This window comes from Quercus lobata, chromosome 2 (genome assembly GCF_001633185.2).
Source record: "Quercus lobata isolate SW786 chromosome 2, ValleyOak3.0 Primary Assembly, whole genome shotgun sequence".
Lineage (NCBI taxonomy): Eukaryota > Viridiplantae > Streptophyta > Magnoliopsida > Fagales > Fagaceae > Quercus > Quercus lobata.
The window spans coordinates 42,689,694-42,710,744 of record NC_044905.1 but is presented as its reverse complement, the minus strand read 5'-3'; positions in this window follow the sequence as shown (position 1 = coordinate 42,710,744).

Below are 21,051 nucleotides of genomic sequence, written 5' to 3'. Positions count from 1 at the left end.
TTGGTCCTATTCAGTCCATCCTATACACTTTGGTTCTATTTAGTCCATATTGGTCCTATTCGGTCCATTCTGTCTACTTTGGTCCTATTCAATTAACATTGGTCCTATTCAATCCAATTTGGTCATATTCAGTCCATTATGTCCACTTTGGTCCTAATCTGTCCATGTGTTCTTATTCGGTCCTATTTAGTCGACATTGGTCCAATCTGTCCTATTCAATCCACTTTGTTCCATTTGGTCCATTTGTTTCCACTTCAGTCCATTCGGACGACTTTGATCCATTTTGGTCCACTTCAGTCCATTTTTGCGCACTTACATATATGGAAAAAAAACATGTTTGGGTTGAGAGTATCTATTCTATATCCAAATTTATTTTTTAAAAATATAGGTCTCAAACTTGTAATATCTAAAATATTAAGCGTAGCATTTATTATTGCTACACTTTTGTTGAGCCACATTAATTTAGCATTTCAATACACTTTGGTCTAACTAAATTTAAGGTGAAATTCTTTCTAAACCTTAAGGCTATAAATATACAAATCTAATCTTTAGGGTAGTTACTGATTTGTTTTCATGTCATTACTTTTAAATGAATTGCATGAGGTTGATCATACTTTCAAGCAATATATATATATATATATGTGTGTGTGTGTGTGTGTGTGTGTATAATTTGTATTTAAATAAATTATTCAAAATTTTCATTCTCTTAAAAGAGATTATTATGATAATCAAAACTCATAACAAACTTGTATTTAATATGTATCATTTATTCTCTAAATTTTATTGTAGATAATTTGTTCTCCCTAAAACATAAAAAAAATTTAAAATGTAATTTCCATCACTTTATTTTTACAAATATATAATTTTATAATTTTTTATTGATATATGTGTATATATATATATATATATATATATATATTTTTTTTTTGAAATGGTCCACATTTGTCTAACTATTGTTATTACGCATTATATTTTCCTAATTTCTTTTGGGACAATTAAAAGTTTTAAGTTTCAAAGTTATTATTAGTTCTAAAAAGAAGAATAAGTTATTATTCAAATTCTCATTCTTTTAAGAAGATTATTATGATAGCTAAAACTTATCATAAAATTACAATTAATATTACTCAAATAATTAATAGTACTCTCAACCCAAACTTGTATTTTGCCATTTTTTAAGTAGATACACTAAATTGGATTGAAATGTTCTGAAATAGACCAAATGAACCGAATAGACCGAAGTGGACCTATGGATACAAGGGAGGAGTTGCCACCTAGTTTTTGCAATGGTCTAGGAACCATATATATAGCGTCCTTTCAAGGAAGGACCTTTGATCTTACTACCAGAGTATGAGTTCGGAGTTTAGGTACGCTCTTGGGAAGGTGTTAGGCACCCAAGATCGCTCAACCCTAATGTTGGCCTCCCATCATCATGTCTTATGTCTTAACCCTATTAAAAACTAATTCAATACTTGTATTCTAAACTCACACACACACTAATCATGCATCTAACACACAACATGGCATCTTTATTCCTAAACAAGCATGCTTATCTATCCACAAAGTAAAAGAGAGCCAAACACACATAGGAAACCCTAACATTCATCTAACATGGCAAACCCTATCATACATCTAAACTAGGCAACAGCCCCAAACATAACAGCAAGCATATCATTCAAGATAGCAACACATATTATGAACAAGGCATTAACACATTATAAACCCTAATCATACATCCAAGCATGCTTCATCGTATCATCAAAATAAAACCAACACAAATGCATGGACATTTATAATGCATGACTTATCCTTTACTTACCTTTCAGCAACACAGCACCTATGGCATTGATGCATGGACATGTGAATGAATGGCATAGCATCAAAGCAAGAAACAAATATAAAAACTCTAATCTAAGCATATTAAAGAAAACAAGCATACAATACAGAGGCACAAATACATATGATCATATGAAAAGGCTTCAAAAAGGTACAAAACATGTGAAACAAACCAAATAAATAACATAAGGAATCTGGATTAGGGTTTTTGGACAAGTGCCTACTTACGCATGCTAATGACATGCATGTGTGGGACTTGTTCAAGAACCCTAACCCAGAAACTTGTAACAGAATATAGAGCACAAACAAAAAACCCTAATTCTAACTATCTAGCATGCTTAGAACACAACAGAACTATAAAATCGACCTAAGCAAACGTATAAAAGCCTAAACTATGTAAAGAAATTGGATTAAAACTAAAAAGAAAGACAGAAAAGGAAAAAGGAAGCAAGAAAGAATACCTTAAAGCAAAAGCTCCTAGGCTTAATTTTTTATTGTTTCCCTCAGTCAAATCTATCACAATTCAATAAAACAGTGATTAGAAACTTTAAACTCAAAGGATTGAAACATTTGCATTGCATTTTCCATGCTTTGAAAACCCTAGCTGCGTATGCAGGATTGTGCATGTGTACGCAGGCTTTGGCCCTCGTACGCAAGCTTCTGCCCACGTACGTGGGCCGAGGGTCACTTTGGTCATTTATTTCCAAAAATAGATTTTTTTGCATTTAAAAAAGTGATATTTTCCATTTTAACACTCCTTAAGTCAATTTGATATCTAATTGGGCTCTAAACTAGCCTTGGGCCTTAGAGTTTGAGTATCATTGGGGAACAGGGGCCTAAGTTGGAAGGGGTATAAAATGCAATGTCTACAGATGCCCTTCTTTTGATTCATGAGCTTCAGTAATGAAATCAATAGAATAAGAGAAAATATTTTGTTTCGATGTATGGCTCGGGCCTAACCCACGCACACGACACACATCACGTATACATGGGGCGGGGTGCAACTTTGAAGAGTTACATAAGATTCGTATGTCTAAAGTCCCACCTTTGTTGCTTGGGAAATGAGCAACGACAGGTTCACTATCCTAGAATCTGTTTTGCCACTTGCAAGCAAATGGCAAGTGACTCACTATCCTAGAGTCACTTAAAAAGAGAAAAGAAAACAAACAAGGGTGCTTTTATGAGCTAATCCAACAAACAACATATGTATATAGCCTCTATGGTGTCTGTCCAGGGCTCTTGCCTTAAACTTCTCCGGGTGACTTGTTCCTCTTGTCTTCTTCACTTCTTTCTCTACCTTTTCTAGTGAGTCTCTTTCTTCGGGTTGGCCTTGGTCTCTTTCTCTATCATTGTCTCTACATTTTTCTACCATTCCTACATATTTAATTCTCAGAGGATATGTGCACTAACAGTCTTGATTGTTGGATCCACTAGGGATGTTGAAAACTTGCTAAAGAGTAGATGTGCATGAGGAGGAATCTTCTGCCTCTCATGACTTACTTGGTGATAAGAAACTCGCTGATGAGTAGTATGGATGGACTCGCAAAGGAGTAGTGTAGATGTGTGATCTACTAGGGAAGAATCTTCTGCTTCCTTTATGGTTCACTGAGGACTGTGATGAAGAATCTTCTACTTCCTGGCTAGGGATTTTTTGTGTGTATTGGACTCACTGGGGAAGAATCTTATGCTTCCTTACTAGGGATACTTTGGGGAAGAATCTTCTACTTCCTCACTGTGGATTGTTTAAAAGTGCTTGGGTTCATTGGGGAAGAATCTTTTGCCTCCTCCATGGGGATGATATTCATTAGGGAAGAATTTTCTACTTCCCTATTAGGGATGGTGTTCTTAATGTGCTTGATCTTTAGAGGAAAAGTCCTCTACTTCCTTATTGAGGATAGTGTTCTTGAGGTGCTTGAACTATTGAGGAAGAGTCTTTTGCTTCCTCACTGAGGATAGCGTTCTTGATGTGCATGATTTGATGGGGAAGAATCTTTTACTTCCTTACTGAGGATAGTGTTCTTGATGTGCTTAATCCACTGGGGATGGTTTTGGGATGTACATGCTTCATTTGGGGAAGAGTCTTTTACTTCCTTTACTTCTCATTAGGGAGTACTTTGATAATTTTGTGCCTAACTGGGGCAATCTTGGGATGTCCCTCCTTGCTTCTTGAGACTTGGAGCCTACCACTCTCATTGCTTCAAAGATCACCCGACCCTTTGAAGGAGTGGGCCTAAGGGTGCTATACTTGGTAAAAAGGGTGCGGTGCCAGTTGGTGGGTAGGGATGACCCATAAATTCCAATGGACCCTCCTAAGTTCATGCTTGCTCCACACTCCACACTCCATGAATGATGTTGAGTATAACTTGTAGGGCAGTGATGTTCCCTATGCCAGGAGGCTTCTTGAGGGGTTGGACTCTGTGGATGAGATCGGTCGAGTGGTCTCAGTTGGAGATGGGATTGCACATGTTTATGGATTGAACGAGATTTAAGCTGGGGAAATGGTTGAATTTGCCAGCGGTGTGAAAGGAATAGCCTTAAATCTTGAGAATGAGAATGTAGGGATTGTTGTCTTTGGTAGTGATACTGCTATTAAAGAAGGAGATCTTGTCAAGCGCACTGGATCTATTATGGATGTTCCTGTAGGAAAGGCTATGCTAAGGCGTGTGGAGCTATGTGATCTTAAAGGAGTGGCCTACCCAAGCGGTGGTGATGATGATGATGATGATGGAGCTGATGAGGAGGATTCGGAGGCGACTCCTAGCTACCAACCAAGGAAGTGGCGGTACTATTGATTACTTGCAGTTCAAGACATATAGGCATACAACACAGTTTTTTTTTTTCGTCTTTCTTATTCCCCTTAGCAAACATTTGGATTTATTAGTTTGACACAAAGGATTGTATTTAAGAACATCTTTTTACATTTATGCTTTTGATCGGAATTTAGCACTTACTTTACAATATATGTGATGGATTGTATGTTTCTATACAACTTTGCTTCTTTGATGCTTGAAATCTTGTGCTCAAAATGTGTCTTGGATGACCCCTTAGGCTGTAGGAACCCTAAGAATGCTTTGGAGTGAAAAAAATCTGCTCAAAATAGGGGAAGATGGGCTTCTGCCAAGTTCCATGCATACGTGGAGATGAGCCTACGTATGCAGCTTTAACTTTGTGTACACAGGGTTAACTTTGCGTACGTGGGCTGTGAATCAGAAAAACCCTAACCAACTTACTTAAATATAAAAGTAGCCACTTGAGTTCAAAACCCTCACCAACGTATTTTCAACCCAAAGAAGGTCCTCTAATGGCAAAAAATTCTCCTCTTGATGTCTTCACCTGGATTAGGAGGCTTGGTCTTGATTTCAAGGATTCCATTGCTCCCTACAGTCTTTCTTGTATCTTCTCATACCATCAAATTAGGGTGGATGAACCTCTTCTTTGTGCTGCTACCAACTATTGGGTTCCTTCTCGGCATGTATTCCACTTCAACGGAATAGAACTATGCCCACTATTGAAGAGTTTGGCGCTATCATGGGTGAATCGGAGATTGATGATCTCATTTTCCCTACCATGGGTAGATATCTTCCTTCTTTGTTGCGAGTTGTGCTGGGTGTCCTTACTGCCACGGTAAATAGGTGGTGTGTTTTTGGCAAGCTTAACTTTAGGTTAGTCTTTGAGTATTTTTTCGGTTCGACCCTTCCCGAGGTTGAGAGGCCACGCTCGTACTTTCTTCGTGTCTTTTGTTTGTGTGCTCTTGTAAGGTATTTCCTAGTTCAAAACTTGTATTATGTGGACTTTCTGATGTGCATGATAGCTTATGAGCTAAAGAGAGGTAACCCGGTGGGCTTGATCTTGGCGGAGACCCTCAATGGTTTGGATGCCTTTCATAGGAAGGAAGCAAGCTTCTTTGCAGGAAGACCTTTTCTCCTTTAAGTATAATCCCTAACATTTTCCTAGGTTCTCAACCTAGGGGGATCCCTCTAATTTTGCATGGATTGTCTTCCAGTTTTCAACCCATCAAGGTATCTTATATCGTCTTTCAATTTTTTTTTTTTTTTTTCCTGACGCTCTCTTGTCTTCTTCTTTTTTCAGATATGGCTACAGGAGAGGCTTCGATTGCTTCAACCTCCCGTCGTTCCTTTCAGCACCTACCTCCCTAGGCACCTTAGGGACCACTGGCTTCATCAAAATGATATGAGATTCGAGGCATACATGGTGCTTATGTGTCACCTCAAGGAGACCGACATTTAGTGGGTCATGGAGTGGTGGCACATCTCAAGCATCGTCCATAGTTGCTGCAAGGACTACTGTGTGACACTAGTTGGACTTCGTTGTTGCTTATGTTACTCCACTTGTCGTATCTTTAAGGCAATTTGGAGAGCGTCAAGGAGCTCCTCATGATGAAGGCGCCTTCCATACTGCGGTGTTTACCAATAGGATCTTGGGTAGGATTAGTGAGGCTTGGCCATGCCATAGAGTGACGAAAGGCATTGTTCCTTCTCGATACATCTATCCCACTATGGGGTACAAGCAATGGTTGTAGGATGACATGAAAGGATTCTGAAGGATGAGAAAGCTTACATAAAAACTAGCAAGAAAGCAAGGAGGGCTAAGTGACCACCTTGATGTGCCCCATGTTTTATTTTTTTGCACTTTTATGATTCTCATGTTTTTGTTTTTGAATTTAATAAAGGATTGGAATGTTCCAAATCCCCTATGAAAACAATCTTTTCATCTTTTAATTTGAGCAATAAGAGAAACATCTTTTCATTATCTTCGCTTATTGTCATTTATTCCTTTTCTTTTCTTTTCTTTTTTTTTTTCTTTTTCCTTTGCCATGTAATTTTTGCCCATGACATCCCTTCGGGAATTTTTGCCATGCCCATGGTATTTTCCCCTAATTTTTGCCTAGACTGCCTTTTCAGGTGTTCAATTTAGCAAGGTTTTCTTGCCATAATTTTTGCTTAGGCCGCCCTTACGGGTTTTCAACCTAGCAGGTTCTTTTCCTTTTTTATTTTTTTATTTTTATTTTTACAGATGTTGTATTTCCGGAGTCTATCCACATTAATCAGGCGAAGAATCTCTTCCCCATTTAAATTTGTGATTCTTGTAGCACCTCTAGACATGATCTTCTTAATGATAAAAGGCTTAGACCACCTTGTCTTCATCATCCCTCTCGATCAGAAGTCTCATCTCTAAGCACATTTAGGACCAAGTCCCCTTCTTTAAGGTTTCTCGGTTTCACTTTCTTGTTGAATGCCCTAGCAATCCTTTTTTGATACCCTTGTGTATGATATTGTGCCTTTGCCCTCTTCTCTTCTATCAAAGCTAATTGTTCATATCTCGTCTTAGCCCAATCCTCTTCTAGGACCTTGGTTTCCACCAATACCCTCAAAGATCGTATCTCTAACTCAATAGGAAGCACCACATCAATACCATAAACCAAAGAGTAAGGTGTTGTCCAATCGACGCACGGATAGAAGTTCTATAACCCCATAAGGCAAATGGAAGCTTCTTGGCCCAATCTTTTTATGTCACTACCATCTTGGCTAGGATATTCTTCACATTCTTATTAGATGCTTCTACGGCACCATTGGCTTGTGGTCACTATGGTGAAAACTTGTGATGCTTAATGTTGTACAACTCCATGATCCTTCAAACCTCCCACTCAAAGTGGGAACCATTATTAGAAATTATTTCTTAGGGCACCCCAACTGGTATATGATGTTGTTTTCTAAGAACCGTGCCACATGCTTAGACTTTAATAAGGAATAGAAGGCTGCCTCCACCCACTTGATTAAATAGTCAATTGTCACCAAAATGTATTCATGCCTATTTGAAGCCTTAGGAGCTATCCTTCCAATCACATCTATACCCCAAATCGAGAATGGCCATGGAGAAGTCATGCTATATAACTCACTTGGCGGTACATGGTTCAAGTTGGCATGCGTCTGACAATCATGGCAACTCTTCAACTCTTCACATAGTCCACATAATCGGTCTCCATTGTATTCCAAAAGTACCCCATCCTTAGGATTTTCTTCGCTAACATTCTTTCATTCATATAAGGGCCATAAATCCCTTGAAGAACTTCTTCCATTACTCTCTTGGCTTCTTCCTTCTTCAAGCAATGAAGGTGTATATCATAATAGGATCTTCTATAGAGTTGTCCTCCACATAGGATGTATTGTGTTGCCATCATCCTAATGGAACAGTGATCTCTCTTGTCGGCATCATCCAGATATGCCCCTAGTTCCAAGAACTTCATGATGTCATAGTACCACTGAACTTCCTCTTCCTCTATGGTCATTGTTGAAGCTTTGGTCTTCCCTTTGGGCACTTCCTCATAACTTTGCTCAATTTCCAATGGTTGTGTCCACACTCCCTCAGGTATTTCAACCATAGAGGCTAAGGTAACTAAGGCATCCGCAATTTGATTTTAAGCTTTAGGAATGATTATATATTTAATTTTTTCAAAGGTCTTAGTCAAGTCCTCCAACTATTGTTGATAAGGCTTCAAATGTTCCTCCTTCACCTTCCACAACTTTTATGCTTGGGCTATAACCAAAGTTGAATCTCTAAAGACTTCGACTTCTTTTACCCCCAATTCTCAAAGAGCTTCCATTTCAGAAATACAATCCTCATATTCAGCCATGTTATTAGTTGCGTCAAAGTTCAACTTGATTGCCAAAGGTATGTGAGATCCCTTGGGAGTGATCAAGAGTATTCCTATCCAATTCCCATATTGGTTTACAGCTCCACCAAAGTACATCTTCCATGTTCCTAGCTCAACACCCAAAATGTCCTCATCTAGAAAGTCTTCTTTACCATTTTCTCCCTCTATAGGATTCTCGACACAGAAATCTGATACAACTCTCCCTTTGATAGTTTTCCTAGCCACATACTTCAAATTGAATTATGCCAATAAGATCAACCATCTTGACAATCTTCCACTCAAAGTGGTTTTCTCAAAGAGATACTTCAATGGGTCCATTCTTGCTAACACCCATATTTGGAAAGGTAAGACGATATGTCTCAATTTTTGTACAGCCTAAACAAGTGCAAAGCATGACTTTTCTATGGGAATGTACCTAGTTTCATAATCATGGAACCTCTTGCTCAAATAGTATATGGTCCTCTCATTCTTGTTATCACCTTCTTGTGCAAGCATACTTCAAACCGCATCCCCTATGATGGAAAGGTATAGTAGTAAGGGTTTTCTATGTTGTGAAGGCACTAAGATAGGTGGGGGGAGGAGATATTCGTTGATAAGTTCAAAGGCTTTTTGGCACTCATCGCTCCATGTATGTGGTTCATTCTTCCTTAGGAGTTTGAAGATGGGCTCATAAGTAGAGGTGAGTTTGGTAATAAATCAACTAATGTATTGTAATTGACCCAAGAAACCCCTTATTTCTTTCTCACTTTTGGGTGGAGGCATCTCTAATATGGCTTTAATCTTGGATGGGTCAACTTTTATCCCTCTATCACTCACTAAGAAGCCTAGCAATTTTCCGACGGTTACTCCGAAGGTACACTTTTGTGGGTTCAATCTGAGCTTGTACTCTTTAATCCTCTCGAAGAACTTTCTCAAGTTTATGGTGTGGCTACCTCTATCCTTGGATTTCACTATTGTTGAGGCCTGGCCTTCACTGGAATGGTAGCGAAAAAACTACCGCCATCATCGCAGGCCCTCGTTCGACCACCCATAGTGGCGACAGCTCCCATGCGCGAAGGGCCCGTTAAAGGCCCTTCTCGATAATGGTGTTGTTCGTGTGGAGCTTCAGGTGCTCTCTCTCTCTGTGGAGGAAGGTAGGCCTACATTTGGCATTATGGCAGGAATCTAGGCCAAATTTTAAGGGATTACCAAAAGTAAGTGAAGTTGCCACCAATCATTGGGTTTTTCTAAGGTGTGATTAGTCACTTGTTTCGAGTTGATTTTATTACCAATCCTAGGTTAAGAAAAAGAGCATTTTTCCTAATCTAATGTGGATGGCAAAAAAATCTTGATTCTTAGGTCCGGAAGTTTGGTTACATGTGGGAAAGGTGTTAGGCACCCCACAATGCCTGTCCAAGGACAGTCATTTGTTTTGATAAAACCTTAATTTTTGGAAATTGGCAGTAAAAATATGATTTTGGCATTGGTTATTGGGACCTTGCATGCATGGGGACTTCGAGGTTTGGCTTTTGCATGGGTGTGATCCCAGTCTATGCTTTCCTAAGGCATTCGAGCAGAGTACCAAATTTCTATGGTGAAAATCTGGTGACATGTCCCCTTACTTTTGTGACTAAAACTAGGCATCACCTGTGTTAGGTGCCACGGATTATGACAATCACACCAGAGGGGGGCAAGTAGGTATATATATACATGCATCATGCACAATGCTAGCACAAAATGCAGGAAAGTAAATGCCTACATCCCTAAAGCATGGCCCAAAATATAAGTGCAGGAAAATAAATAGGGGTCGCCATACTCTAGAGATGAGGACAAATGGTACACAACATGATATACCTAATACAAACCATCTAAGGGAGAAACGGAAGGGGAAGGAAGGGGTTTTTAAAAGAGTACATAACCAAAAGGGAAAAAGCTAAACTTACTAACTGCAACCGCTCAGCTTATATCAACACGCTTGCGCCCACGCCCTCTTTGCTTGCGCTTGGGATACCGTGCCCTAACTCCACGCGTCCTCACTCCATGTGTGTACATGCAAAGGCAAAGACAAAAAATCAGCAGAAAAGCAAGGGAAGGAAAGGATGCAAAGAGCATATGAAAAGGCATAAAGCGGATAAACATGATAGACATGGCAAGCATTGAATGTGACAGGAGATAGGGCAAGTGAGATGCACAAATGAACGAGAAAGCAAGCAAGCAAACAAACAAAAGGTGGTGTCTGCTAGGGACAAATGTAGGTTTAGATCAGATGTACATAACTTCATTGTGTTAAAGTATGGATGACACATTAGCAAGCAAGACTCATGCATGGACATGTAAGTAAGCGTGTAAAGATGCAAAGAAAGCCAATGGGTGGTGCTAACAAGCATGATAAGCATAGCATCACATGGAGAGGGAAAGGGGAAGGGTATGCATGAAGCAACCAGCATCATGGCAATGCATCCCAAGTGGTTACATCCAAACAAGGCCTCACGGGTGTCGAATGTAACCACACAACCATGAACCCGCTAAAGGTGTCAAACGTGGCAAGGCCTAGAACAAGAGAGGCTAACACAAGCATAAAGCATAGAAGCAAGCAAGCATAGACATGCAAAATGGGTGATCCAACCCTTTGATGTGGGCCAAGGTGTATGGATGATGACAATGACCATGGGGTCTAGATCGGGTCCAGACCATTAGGCCAAAAAGCAAGAAAGATAAAGCGACAAAAGGGCTACAATAACACATGGCAAGACAAACATAGCCTAGGTTTAAACACACAAACATTACATGGAGTGCACAAGCACATGGAAGATGGCATAAAGCAAGCAGAGCATAAATCCGAGCACATAAGCATGTGGAAACATAGATCTAGGCATAGGCATGGCAACACGTGTGTAGGCATGTGAAAGCTAGCACATAGACATGGAAGAACATGAATCCAAACATATAAGCATGTACGGATGTGGATCTAAGCATAAAACATGGCAAAAAGCATACAAACACATAGATCCGAGCAAAGCATAACCATATACATGATATCAAGCAAGTGAGCACATAACCCTAACATCAACGCTAAGCAAAGAGAGGAATGAAACAAAGGAAAAATGGCATAAAAACCTAAATGTGTAGATCTAAACAATAAGCATGAATGGATGTAGATCTAAGCATAAAACATGGTATAAAAACCCTAAGCATGTAGATTAGGACAGATAAACATGTGAATAAGCATAAAAGAACACGGATCTAAGCTAAAAACATGCTAGAAACAAGATAAATCAAGAAACATGTCAAAGAAAGCAATAAAACATATTATTCTAGTAAAAAGAAAGATAAATGCTAGAAAAGAGATCTAGAAGGTTAAGGGTGTGGATGATAGCTAAAAAAGCTACATCCACAACTCTAAACCCTAAATCCCAAGTGTAGAGCCAAGGAAAAGAAGGTTGGGTGGAAAAGCAATACCTTGTGTTCTTGGTGAAGAGGGAAGAATCAAGAGACTTTGATGTGTTTTTTGGAGTGTTTTTGGGCCTTTTTTTGGTGTTTAGAAGAGAAAGAAAACGTAGAGAGGAATTGGGAAGAGAGAAAATTTCAACAAAAAAATGTGTGTCCCTCGGTCTGGGTGTGCCTGGGTCTATTTATACCCCTGAGCACGAAAATCGAGGTGACGGCCATTATAGGGCCATGTGTAGCCATTCAAGGGCCGCTGGCCCCAAATGGATTCTGATCTGATTGATCTTGACTCCTTTGGATAGATCTTGATTTTAAGTTTCTAAAAAGGTATCGAACTCAAAAATCCAATGGTCGGATCAAAAGTTATGGCTCCGAGAAGTTAGCAGACATGATTTTCACAACTTTCATAGTTTTCTCGATATCTCAACCGTTTTAACTCTGATTTAGACCCATGAATAGTCATTGGAATGAGAATTGATAATCTTCGCAATGACATTGGTTTCAAACCGTTCCAACGATCGGATCAAAATTAGGGTTTTTGGGCCCACTTGGGATCGACTTTGGGTCAAACTTGGTCAAAGTTATTTAAAAATCTCTGAGAATCTCGGGTTTGATGTAAAACTGTGAAAAAAATTATTTTGTGAGAGTTTGTACCTTGTTTGGCCTTCAGTCGAACCTAGGGCTAGCTAGGGGCATTTTGATCATTTTAGCTGAAAAAGGCAATTCTAGTGCTCCGATGCCTGAACGAGTTGCACCACGTCATTCTAGATGTTCTCATGGCCCCTCATGGAAAAAAAATATATTTTTGGATTTTTCAAGGTCCGACACGCAAATCGAGGGTGGATAAACTATAGTATCAACAACTATCATATCATCAACATACACCTCCACCTCATTATGCATCATATCATGTAGCAAGGCCGTAGCCATCCTTTGATATGTTGCCTCAACATTCTTGAGGACAAACGACATCACTATGTAACAATAGATTCCCCATTCAGTAATGAAAGTGGTTTTGGTCATATCTTTGGGAGCCTTCTTGATTTGGTTGTATCCCGAGAAACCATCCATGAAAGACATCAAGGCACTTCCTGCCGTGTTATCCACTAAGACATCAATGTGAGGGAGGGGAAAGTCATCCTTAGGGCATGCCTTATTCAAGTCCCTAAAATCCAGACACATCCTCACTTTCCCATCCATTTTAGGTACGGGCATGACATTGGCTATCTATTTAGCTTGGTGTACAGGTTTGATGAACCCTACATTTAATTGCTTAGTGACTTCCTCTTTGATTTTTAAGAGCCATTTGGTCCTCATTTTTCTCAACTTTTGTTTGATGGGTGCCATGTGGTCATGAGTATCAATGTGATGTTGAGCTATCTCGGGGTAAATTCTAGGCATATCTTCATAAAACCATGCAAACACCTCTTGAAATTCCACAAGGAGTTCTTGAAGATCTTTTCTTTCTTTTTAATTTAAAGTTGAGCCAATTTTATATAAACATGGATTCTCATCATTGCCCAAATTAATAGTTTCAAGAATTGGTTCCATAGGTTCAATTTTCTTTTCCAATTGTTTATTAATTTCATTTTCAAATTCATTTGATTCATTTAAGTGTAGAATTCAGTGTTATAGGACACATCAAAGTAAGCCAAATCAGAATTCATCTTACTGAAAATATTAAAAACTACATTGGAACTTGCATTACAAAACTCTTTCCCCATGTTTTCAGAAAACCCAACCCAAGTTCAATTATTATTAGGCCCCATACTAGGCATGATAAATTTGGAAGGATCACTTGGCTCTTCATTGGTAATGGCAAACACGTCCCCACTTGTCTTCATCATGGTCTTTAATGCTTCAGCATCCATAGTTCACCCAAACGACCTCTTCTTGTATCTCTTTGATCACCATAGTAGGCTTCTCCTTAAAGGTGAGCTATTCATTAAAGAACATTTCTCATCCCGGATACACCTTTCCATCCTTGCCTACCCAAGGTTCGGGGAAGCCACAATAAGGGCAGTTTCCCCCTTCCTTCTTGAAGTTCCCATTGAGAGTGCCAAGGTTTTCCTTGATTCCGTCACAGCCTTCAAAGAATCTTAATCCTTCCCCAGTCACTTGAGTCTTGATGATGGGGAACTTAATTACCCATTTTCCTTCTTTTCCAAGGCCCATATTAGGCATGAATCCCATGTTCTTCATCATTGCGATCACCTCATAGCTACAATATTGGAATAAGTCAGTAGCATACCTTTCATCCTTTAACCCATAGTCAGTCAATTCGTGAACTCAAAGTCACTCATTTGAAGCTTACTTCCTCCTTCCTCGAGCCCACAAACCGATGCTAGAATCTCACTATCTCCAAGCACTATGGCAATCCCTCATTTCCATGGGATCTTCATCTTTTAGTGTAGCGAGGAGGGGATTGCCCCGTTAGGGTGAAACCAAGCCCTCCCCAAGAGAAGGTTATTTGGGGTGATGTCCATAACATGAAATTCCACAATGGTTTCCATTGACCCAATCTTACAAGGAGCCTTGAAAGTACCCATGACCTTCCTTGAAGTGTTGTCATATGCCCTTACAGTTAAGGGAGAAGGAACGATGGAACGATACTCTCCATATCTAGGCCAATAGTGAGGGCGGTCTTAAAAGGAAAAACATTCAAGGTGGACCCATTGTCAATAAGCACCATTGGAACCTTGGTACCCATGCATTCAATGGTAATTTGCAAGGGTCTAGTGTGAGTAGCTCCTTCGGGAGGGAGATCTTTATCAAGAAAAGCAAGGAGAGGGTGTGAGGAACCCTTAACCCCCATGAGAGATAAAACTTCTTGTGGTGTAGTTTCTATAGGTACTTCTTTCCTATTCAAGATGTCCAAGAAAGCTTTATGATGCTTTTGAGAGGCCATAGGCAAGCCCCATACGGACACATGAGCTTGGGTCTTTTTCAATTGCATTAAGACCCTATCTACTTCTTCTTTATCTTCTTTTCCTCTAGGTTTCGTAGGCTTGGACCCTTCCCCTCGATATCTACCAGGATGATCCTTTTCCAAAAAGGATGGCTCGTAGTGCTTCCCACTCCTAATAATATTTGCTACATTGTCCTCCAAAACCCTCTTCTTCAACTCCGTCACTCCTTTTGGAAGTATTTCCCATATTGCTACCACTTCCTTTAAGACTTCATCTTCTTCATCCCATATTCCTTAGACTTCCACGACATTGATATTGACATTTGTAGTTTCTATCAACTTTGAGCAATCTCAGTCAATCTCATCTACTTGCACACAATTTTGATATGAAGGAGGAGCCCTATGGTATCGGGCAAAGGGTTCTTTCTAATATTGGGCTTGGTGATGATGTTGGGATTTGGGAGGGTTCCATTGTCTATGAGGTCTTATATCTCGTGTTTGAGGCAGAAGCAATTGTTGGCTTTGTGATCAAATTTTTGGTGGTAGTGGCAATATTCATTGAGGTTCCAAGTGGAAGGTATGGGATGCATGGGTGTGGGTTCGAAAGACTTGATGAATCCTTTGGAGGATAGGTTTTCATATGCTTGGGAGAGGGCCATTCCTAGGTTGGAGAATTCTTAGCGAGCTTTCTTTGGGTAGGCTAGTGTTTGTTAAGGCATGATGGTGCTCACATTTATGGGATTGGGTGCTTTAGTGGTGGTTGCTCCTCCTCCATATATTTTCTTGGTTGGAGGCATACTCTCACCCTTCTCCAATTGCCCATTGTTGATGGAGTGTTCAATTCTTGTCCCACAATCACGTAGTTCTCCAAATGAGCTAATAGGCAATGACAAAAGCCTACTATTATAAGCCAGAAGCAAGTTCTTGATGATCATGTTGATTTGGTCTTTCTCATTTGGCCTATTGACCATCCTAGATGCCTTGGTCTTCCATCTAGTCATGTATTCAAAAAATGTCTCCCTTACATCTTGTTTGGTAGTCTCTAAATCCCTTAAAGTCACATCAATCATGGTGTTGAAGATGAATTGGTCCATAAACAACTCCACTAGTTCATTACACACCTTATTTTTTATTGGATCAAGGCTATAGTACCACCTTGATGCACCTCTCGTGAGTGAGAGAGGAAGTGCATGCAAAATTTGCTTCTCATCTAGCCTTTTATTTAAGCAATTCTTAGGTATCTCCTCACATGTTGCTTCTATTGGAAAAACATGGTTTGTATCTCATACAAAATATACACAGCAGAAAATTAACGGATCTACTTCATTTGCAATTGATAACATGTACTATGTAAATTTCAGAATTTAGAAACAAGATTGGTGCGGTGAAAATCAAAAACAAAAAATTAGAAGTACTTGGGAACACTTTTAATCTTCACTCCAATTCCACTTTTGTCCAAGAAGTGTGGTCTCTCAATCAGTTTATATGTATGTGTTTAAGGGAGAATAAGAGAGTGGCTTACACTCACATACACATCATTTCATTCTCTTATATAAAAAATTTTGTATGTTTCTCTCCTTAAATATAACTGATTATCTAATTAGACTAGCCTTTTAGGCCATTCCAATTGAGTTTTAGTATGTGGCTTGAAGTGGGAACAAAATGGACAAATAAGATACTAGCTCCAATGGGTTTTAGGCCTTTCTGTCAACTTTTGACAAGCCCAAAATTACCACTAATTATATTTAATACCACTATATAAATATAATTGCACTCTAGGCCTTATTAATAAATTATATCCCAAAACTTTATTATTCATTCAACCCCTTCATTAAAATATTCATAGTAATACAAAGTTATGAATGTTGACTGTCATTTTGAAGATTACTACATCTTAATCCTTGAGTACCCGATTTAATCATTTAAGTTATTCATCATATATTTATGAAATCCAATTTCATAAATATATACTTTAGTAACTCCTTACTAAAGTGGTTAGGCCTAAAACTCTAAATAACCAAACCCATTAAACTTATTCAAGGGGATATTTTATATCTTCGTTAAGAGATTATGAATTTCATCTTGAGAATACATGTTCCTTCCACACTAAATGTGGCTACCTAACATATTGAGGTTTTGATTGTAACTTTAGATCTCACTCTTGATATATCAAAACAACCTACACTTCATGATCAGATTCATTATTCTTTCAAGATTAAGAGTTGATGTAAATAGAAGTCGTGGGATTTATTATTCATTTGACAGTCATTAGTAGAATAATAAATCTCACAGTGGTCTAGTTTAATATCTCCACTTCCATGGTCAAGACAAATCATCTTAGTTGATATGTTATAATCTTCACAAATGAAATGCCCAATTCCATCACCGACTACGAATTAAATTCTGAGTTTAGAAAGAACTTGTGATTTATATCTTCTGTGTCTAAATCACAAATCACATACTATGCATCTCATGGACTATATGATAATGTCCAAATATTCATGTTACCATTATTTTAGATAATAATAAAACAACTTTATCAATCATAACATAATGTCATACATAACATCATACAATAGGATTTAAAGAACGCATATCCTAACAATTTCGGATCTCTAGTCCCATCAAACTTTTCCGCATCGGAAATCTTAAACTTGGGAGGCAATACAATAGGAGCCTTTGAACTCATTCCTCCCATGTTATAGAGGTAATCATCCATCCCTTGCTCCTTACGGAAGGCAAGTTGCATTTTCTCCATCTTTTCCCTCATAGCCATAGTTTCTTTCATATTCCACTTTGTCCTTTTCGTCTCTTCATCTTCCTCCTCATCATCATGGATTTCCACATGTGGAGGCTTCTTGAGCTTAGATTCTTCCAATCTAGTGAGACGCCCTCCCATTCTCTTAAGGGCCTCTCCATGCTCATCCAAAGTCTTAAGGATTTTTTGTGTCATTGGCTCTTCCATGGAGGTAGTCATTGTTTCTTAGGGGGCCTCTTCTTCTTGGTGTGTGTCCTTAATCTTGATCAAGCGCCTTTCTTTCTCTTGAATCCAAATGGGAGTGGGGACGTGTTTTCTTGACTTTGATGGTGCAATGATGCCTAAAAAGAAGCCCCATTTTCATTAAGTTCATGTCCTAATTAAAGGTTCCTTTTAAATTTTAGATGTTCTTAGAAAATTCTGAAGTTCATTTTAATGAAAGCCCAATTACAATGTTGCTCCCTTCCCTCTCTTGTATTTTTGCCCCTTGTTTCATTAGGCATTGGTCCATTTACAATTAAGCTCTCATCTTACTCTCTTGGGCTTTCATTAGAATGCACTTAGAATTTTTTCAACCCTTTGTCTCAAACATGGGCTTACAATGTATTCATCACTTTTGGGTTTTTCATTTTTATTCATTATTTCATCAATTTTTTTCTTCTTCTTGAAATAGCCCTCTAGCTAGAATACATTGTAGTCTCCCTCTCAAAGTCTATAAAATTCTCATCATTTTGGGCGTAGACATGCAACAAAGAGACCCAAGATTAGGGGGTTTCATTTTTGGCTTTGAAAGATGTTGGATGCTAAGTACATAGCATATTTGTTATCTTAGGCCCAAAGTCCTCTTTTTCAAAAGGGCTTTTCCACTTGGTCCTATGATAGTAATTAGGATATCGTCTTATGAACCTTTCATGTTAAGATACGCCTTTGGATTTAGGGACAAGCCTCTTATATGTGAGAACTTCTTTTCTTTTATCCCATAACATCTTAGAGTATACCATAACTTTAGGGCCATCCCTTCCATTTTCAATATCTTTTATTTGTCCTTTAGAATTAGGTGAACACATGGTATATGGTTGAACAAACAAGAGATATGTAAATGGTATCCTTTGTGATAGGGCCTAAAATTTCTCTAGTGTAGGTAGGCTCCCTAATGCTAAAGGAATAGACAAGTAGGTCACTCACAACTAGGTGGGGTACGATTACAACCGAGGGCCTAAGTAGACCCCATAGTGGATTGGTAGCAAATCTTTAATGTACTCAAAGCCCATTATAGGTGATGGCACCGATTGTATGTTGGTGGGATGAACTTCCGAAATTTTGGGCCCGAATGGAGCCTTCCATCTTCCCACTCATCACTAACTAAGGTTAAGGGACAAAAGGAAACAAGTGATGTGTGTGCAAACAAGTATTGAGATAATTTTTATTAAGGTTAAGAAATAAGACATATAGGAATTAAACTCACAATTCCTAGTGGAGTCGCCATTGTGGACACAAGGGGGGAGTCGTCACCTAGTTTTTGCAATGGTCTAGGAACCATATATATAGCGTCCTCTCGAGGAAGAACATTTGATCTTACTACCAGAGTATGGGTTTAGAGTTTAGGTATGCTCTTGGGAAGGTGTTAAGTACCCAAGATCACCCAACCAAGGTTGGTCTCCCATCATTGTGTCTTATGTCTTAACCCTATTAAAAATTAATTCAATACTTGTATTCTAAACTCACACACACACTAATCATGCATATCTTTATCCCTAAACAAGCATGCTTATCTATCCACAAAGCAAAAGAGAGCCAAACACACATACATTCATCTTACATGGCAAACCCTATCATACATCTAAAAAAGGTAGTAGCCTAAAACATAACACCAGGCATATCATTCAAGCTAGCAACACATATTATGAACAAGGTATTAACACATTATAAACCCTAATCATACATCCTAGAATAATTCATCATATCATCAAAATAAAACCAACACAAATGCATGGACATTTCTAATGCATGACTTACCCTTTACTTACCTTTCAGCAACACAACATCTATGGCATTGATGCATGGACATGTGAATGAATGGCATAACCTCAAAGCAAGAAACAAACATAAAAACCCTAATCTAAGCATGTTAAAGAAAACAAGCATACAATACAGAGGCACAAATACATATGATCATATGAAAAGGCTTTAAAAATGGACAAAACATGTAAAATAAACTAAACAAATAACATAAGGAATCTGGATTAGGGTTTCTAGACAAGTGTCTGCATACTCAGCCAGAGGCCTGCGTACGTAGCCCGAGGCCTGCGTACACAAGATTTAACCTACATACACATGCTTGTGACATGTGTGTGTGGGACTTGTTCAAGAACCCTAACCTAGGAACCCAAAATAGAAAATAGAGCATAAACAAAAAACCTTAATTCTAACTATCTAGCATGCTCATAACACAACATAACTATAAAATTGACCTAAGCAAACATATAAAAGCCTAAAACTACGCAAAGAAATAGGATTAAAACTAAAAAGAAAGACAAAAAAGGAAAAAGGAAGCAAGAAAGAATACCTTAAAGCAAAAGCTCCTAGGCTTGATTTTTGACCATTCCCCTTAGTCAAATCTTTCACAATTCAATAAAACAATGATTAAAAACTTTAAACTCAAAGGATTGGGGTCAGAAAATGTCCCAATCAAATAAAAATGACTTGAGGGTGTTTTGTGAAAAACTCCCTTTTGATTCGCTATTCTCTAGTGAATCTTAGGTTTTTTTCCTGTGGGATTTCTGTGTGTTTGAAATGGTACCATGTAAGGCTTTTTATAGTTAAAAAATAGGGGTTTGGAACAGCTCTTAGACAATGTGAAATTCATTCCAAACCTCAGCCATTATTGCAGAAAATTTGCCTTTTCCATGCTTTTGAAACCCTAATTGTGTGCACATGATTATGCCTGTGTACGCATGCTTTGGCCCACATACATGGGTCGAGGGCCACTTTGGTAATTTATTTATAAAAATAGATTTTTTTTGCCTTTAAAAAGTGATATTTTCCATTTTAACACTCTTCAAGTCAATTTGATATTTGATTGGGCTTTAAATTAGCTTTAGGCCTTAGAGTTTGAGCATCATTGGGGGAACATGGGTCTGAGTTGTAAGGGGTACAAAATGCGGTATCCACAGACCAAATGGAATAAATATGACCAAATAGACCTAAGTGGACCGTATGAACCAAATTGAACTGAAGTGGACCCAATGCACTGAAGTAAACCAAATGGACTAAATTGGACGGAATAGACCAAACATGATTGAAGTAAACCAAACCACATGGACCGAATTGGACCAAATAGATTGAAGTAGATCGAATGGACCTAATTGAACTAAAATTGATTGAATTGGACCAAAATGAATTGAAGTAGACTAAAGCAGACTGAACCAAATTGAATTCATTAAAATATTCATA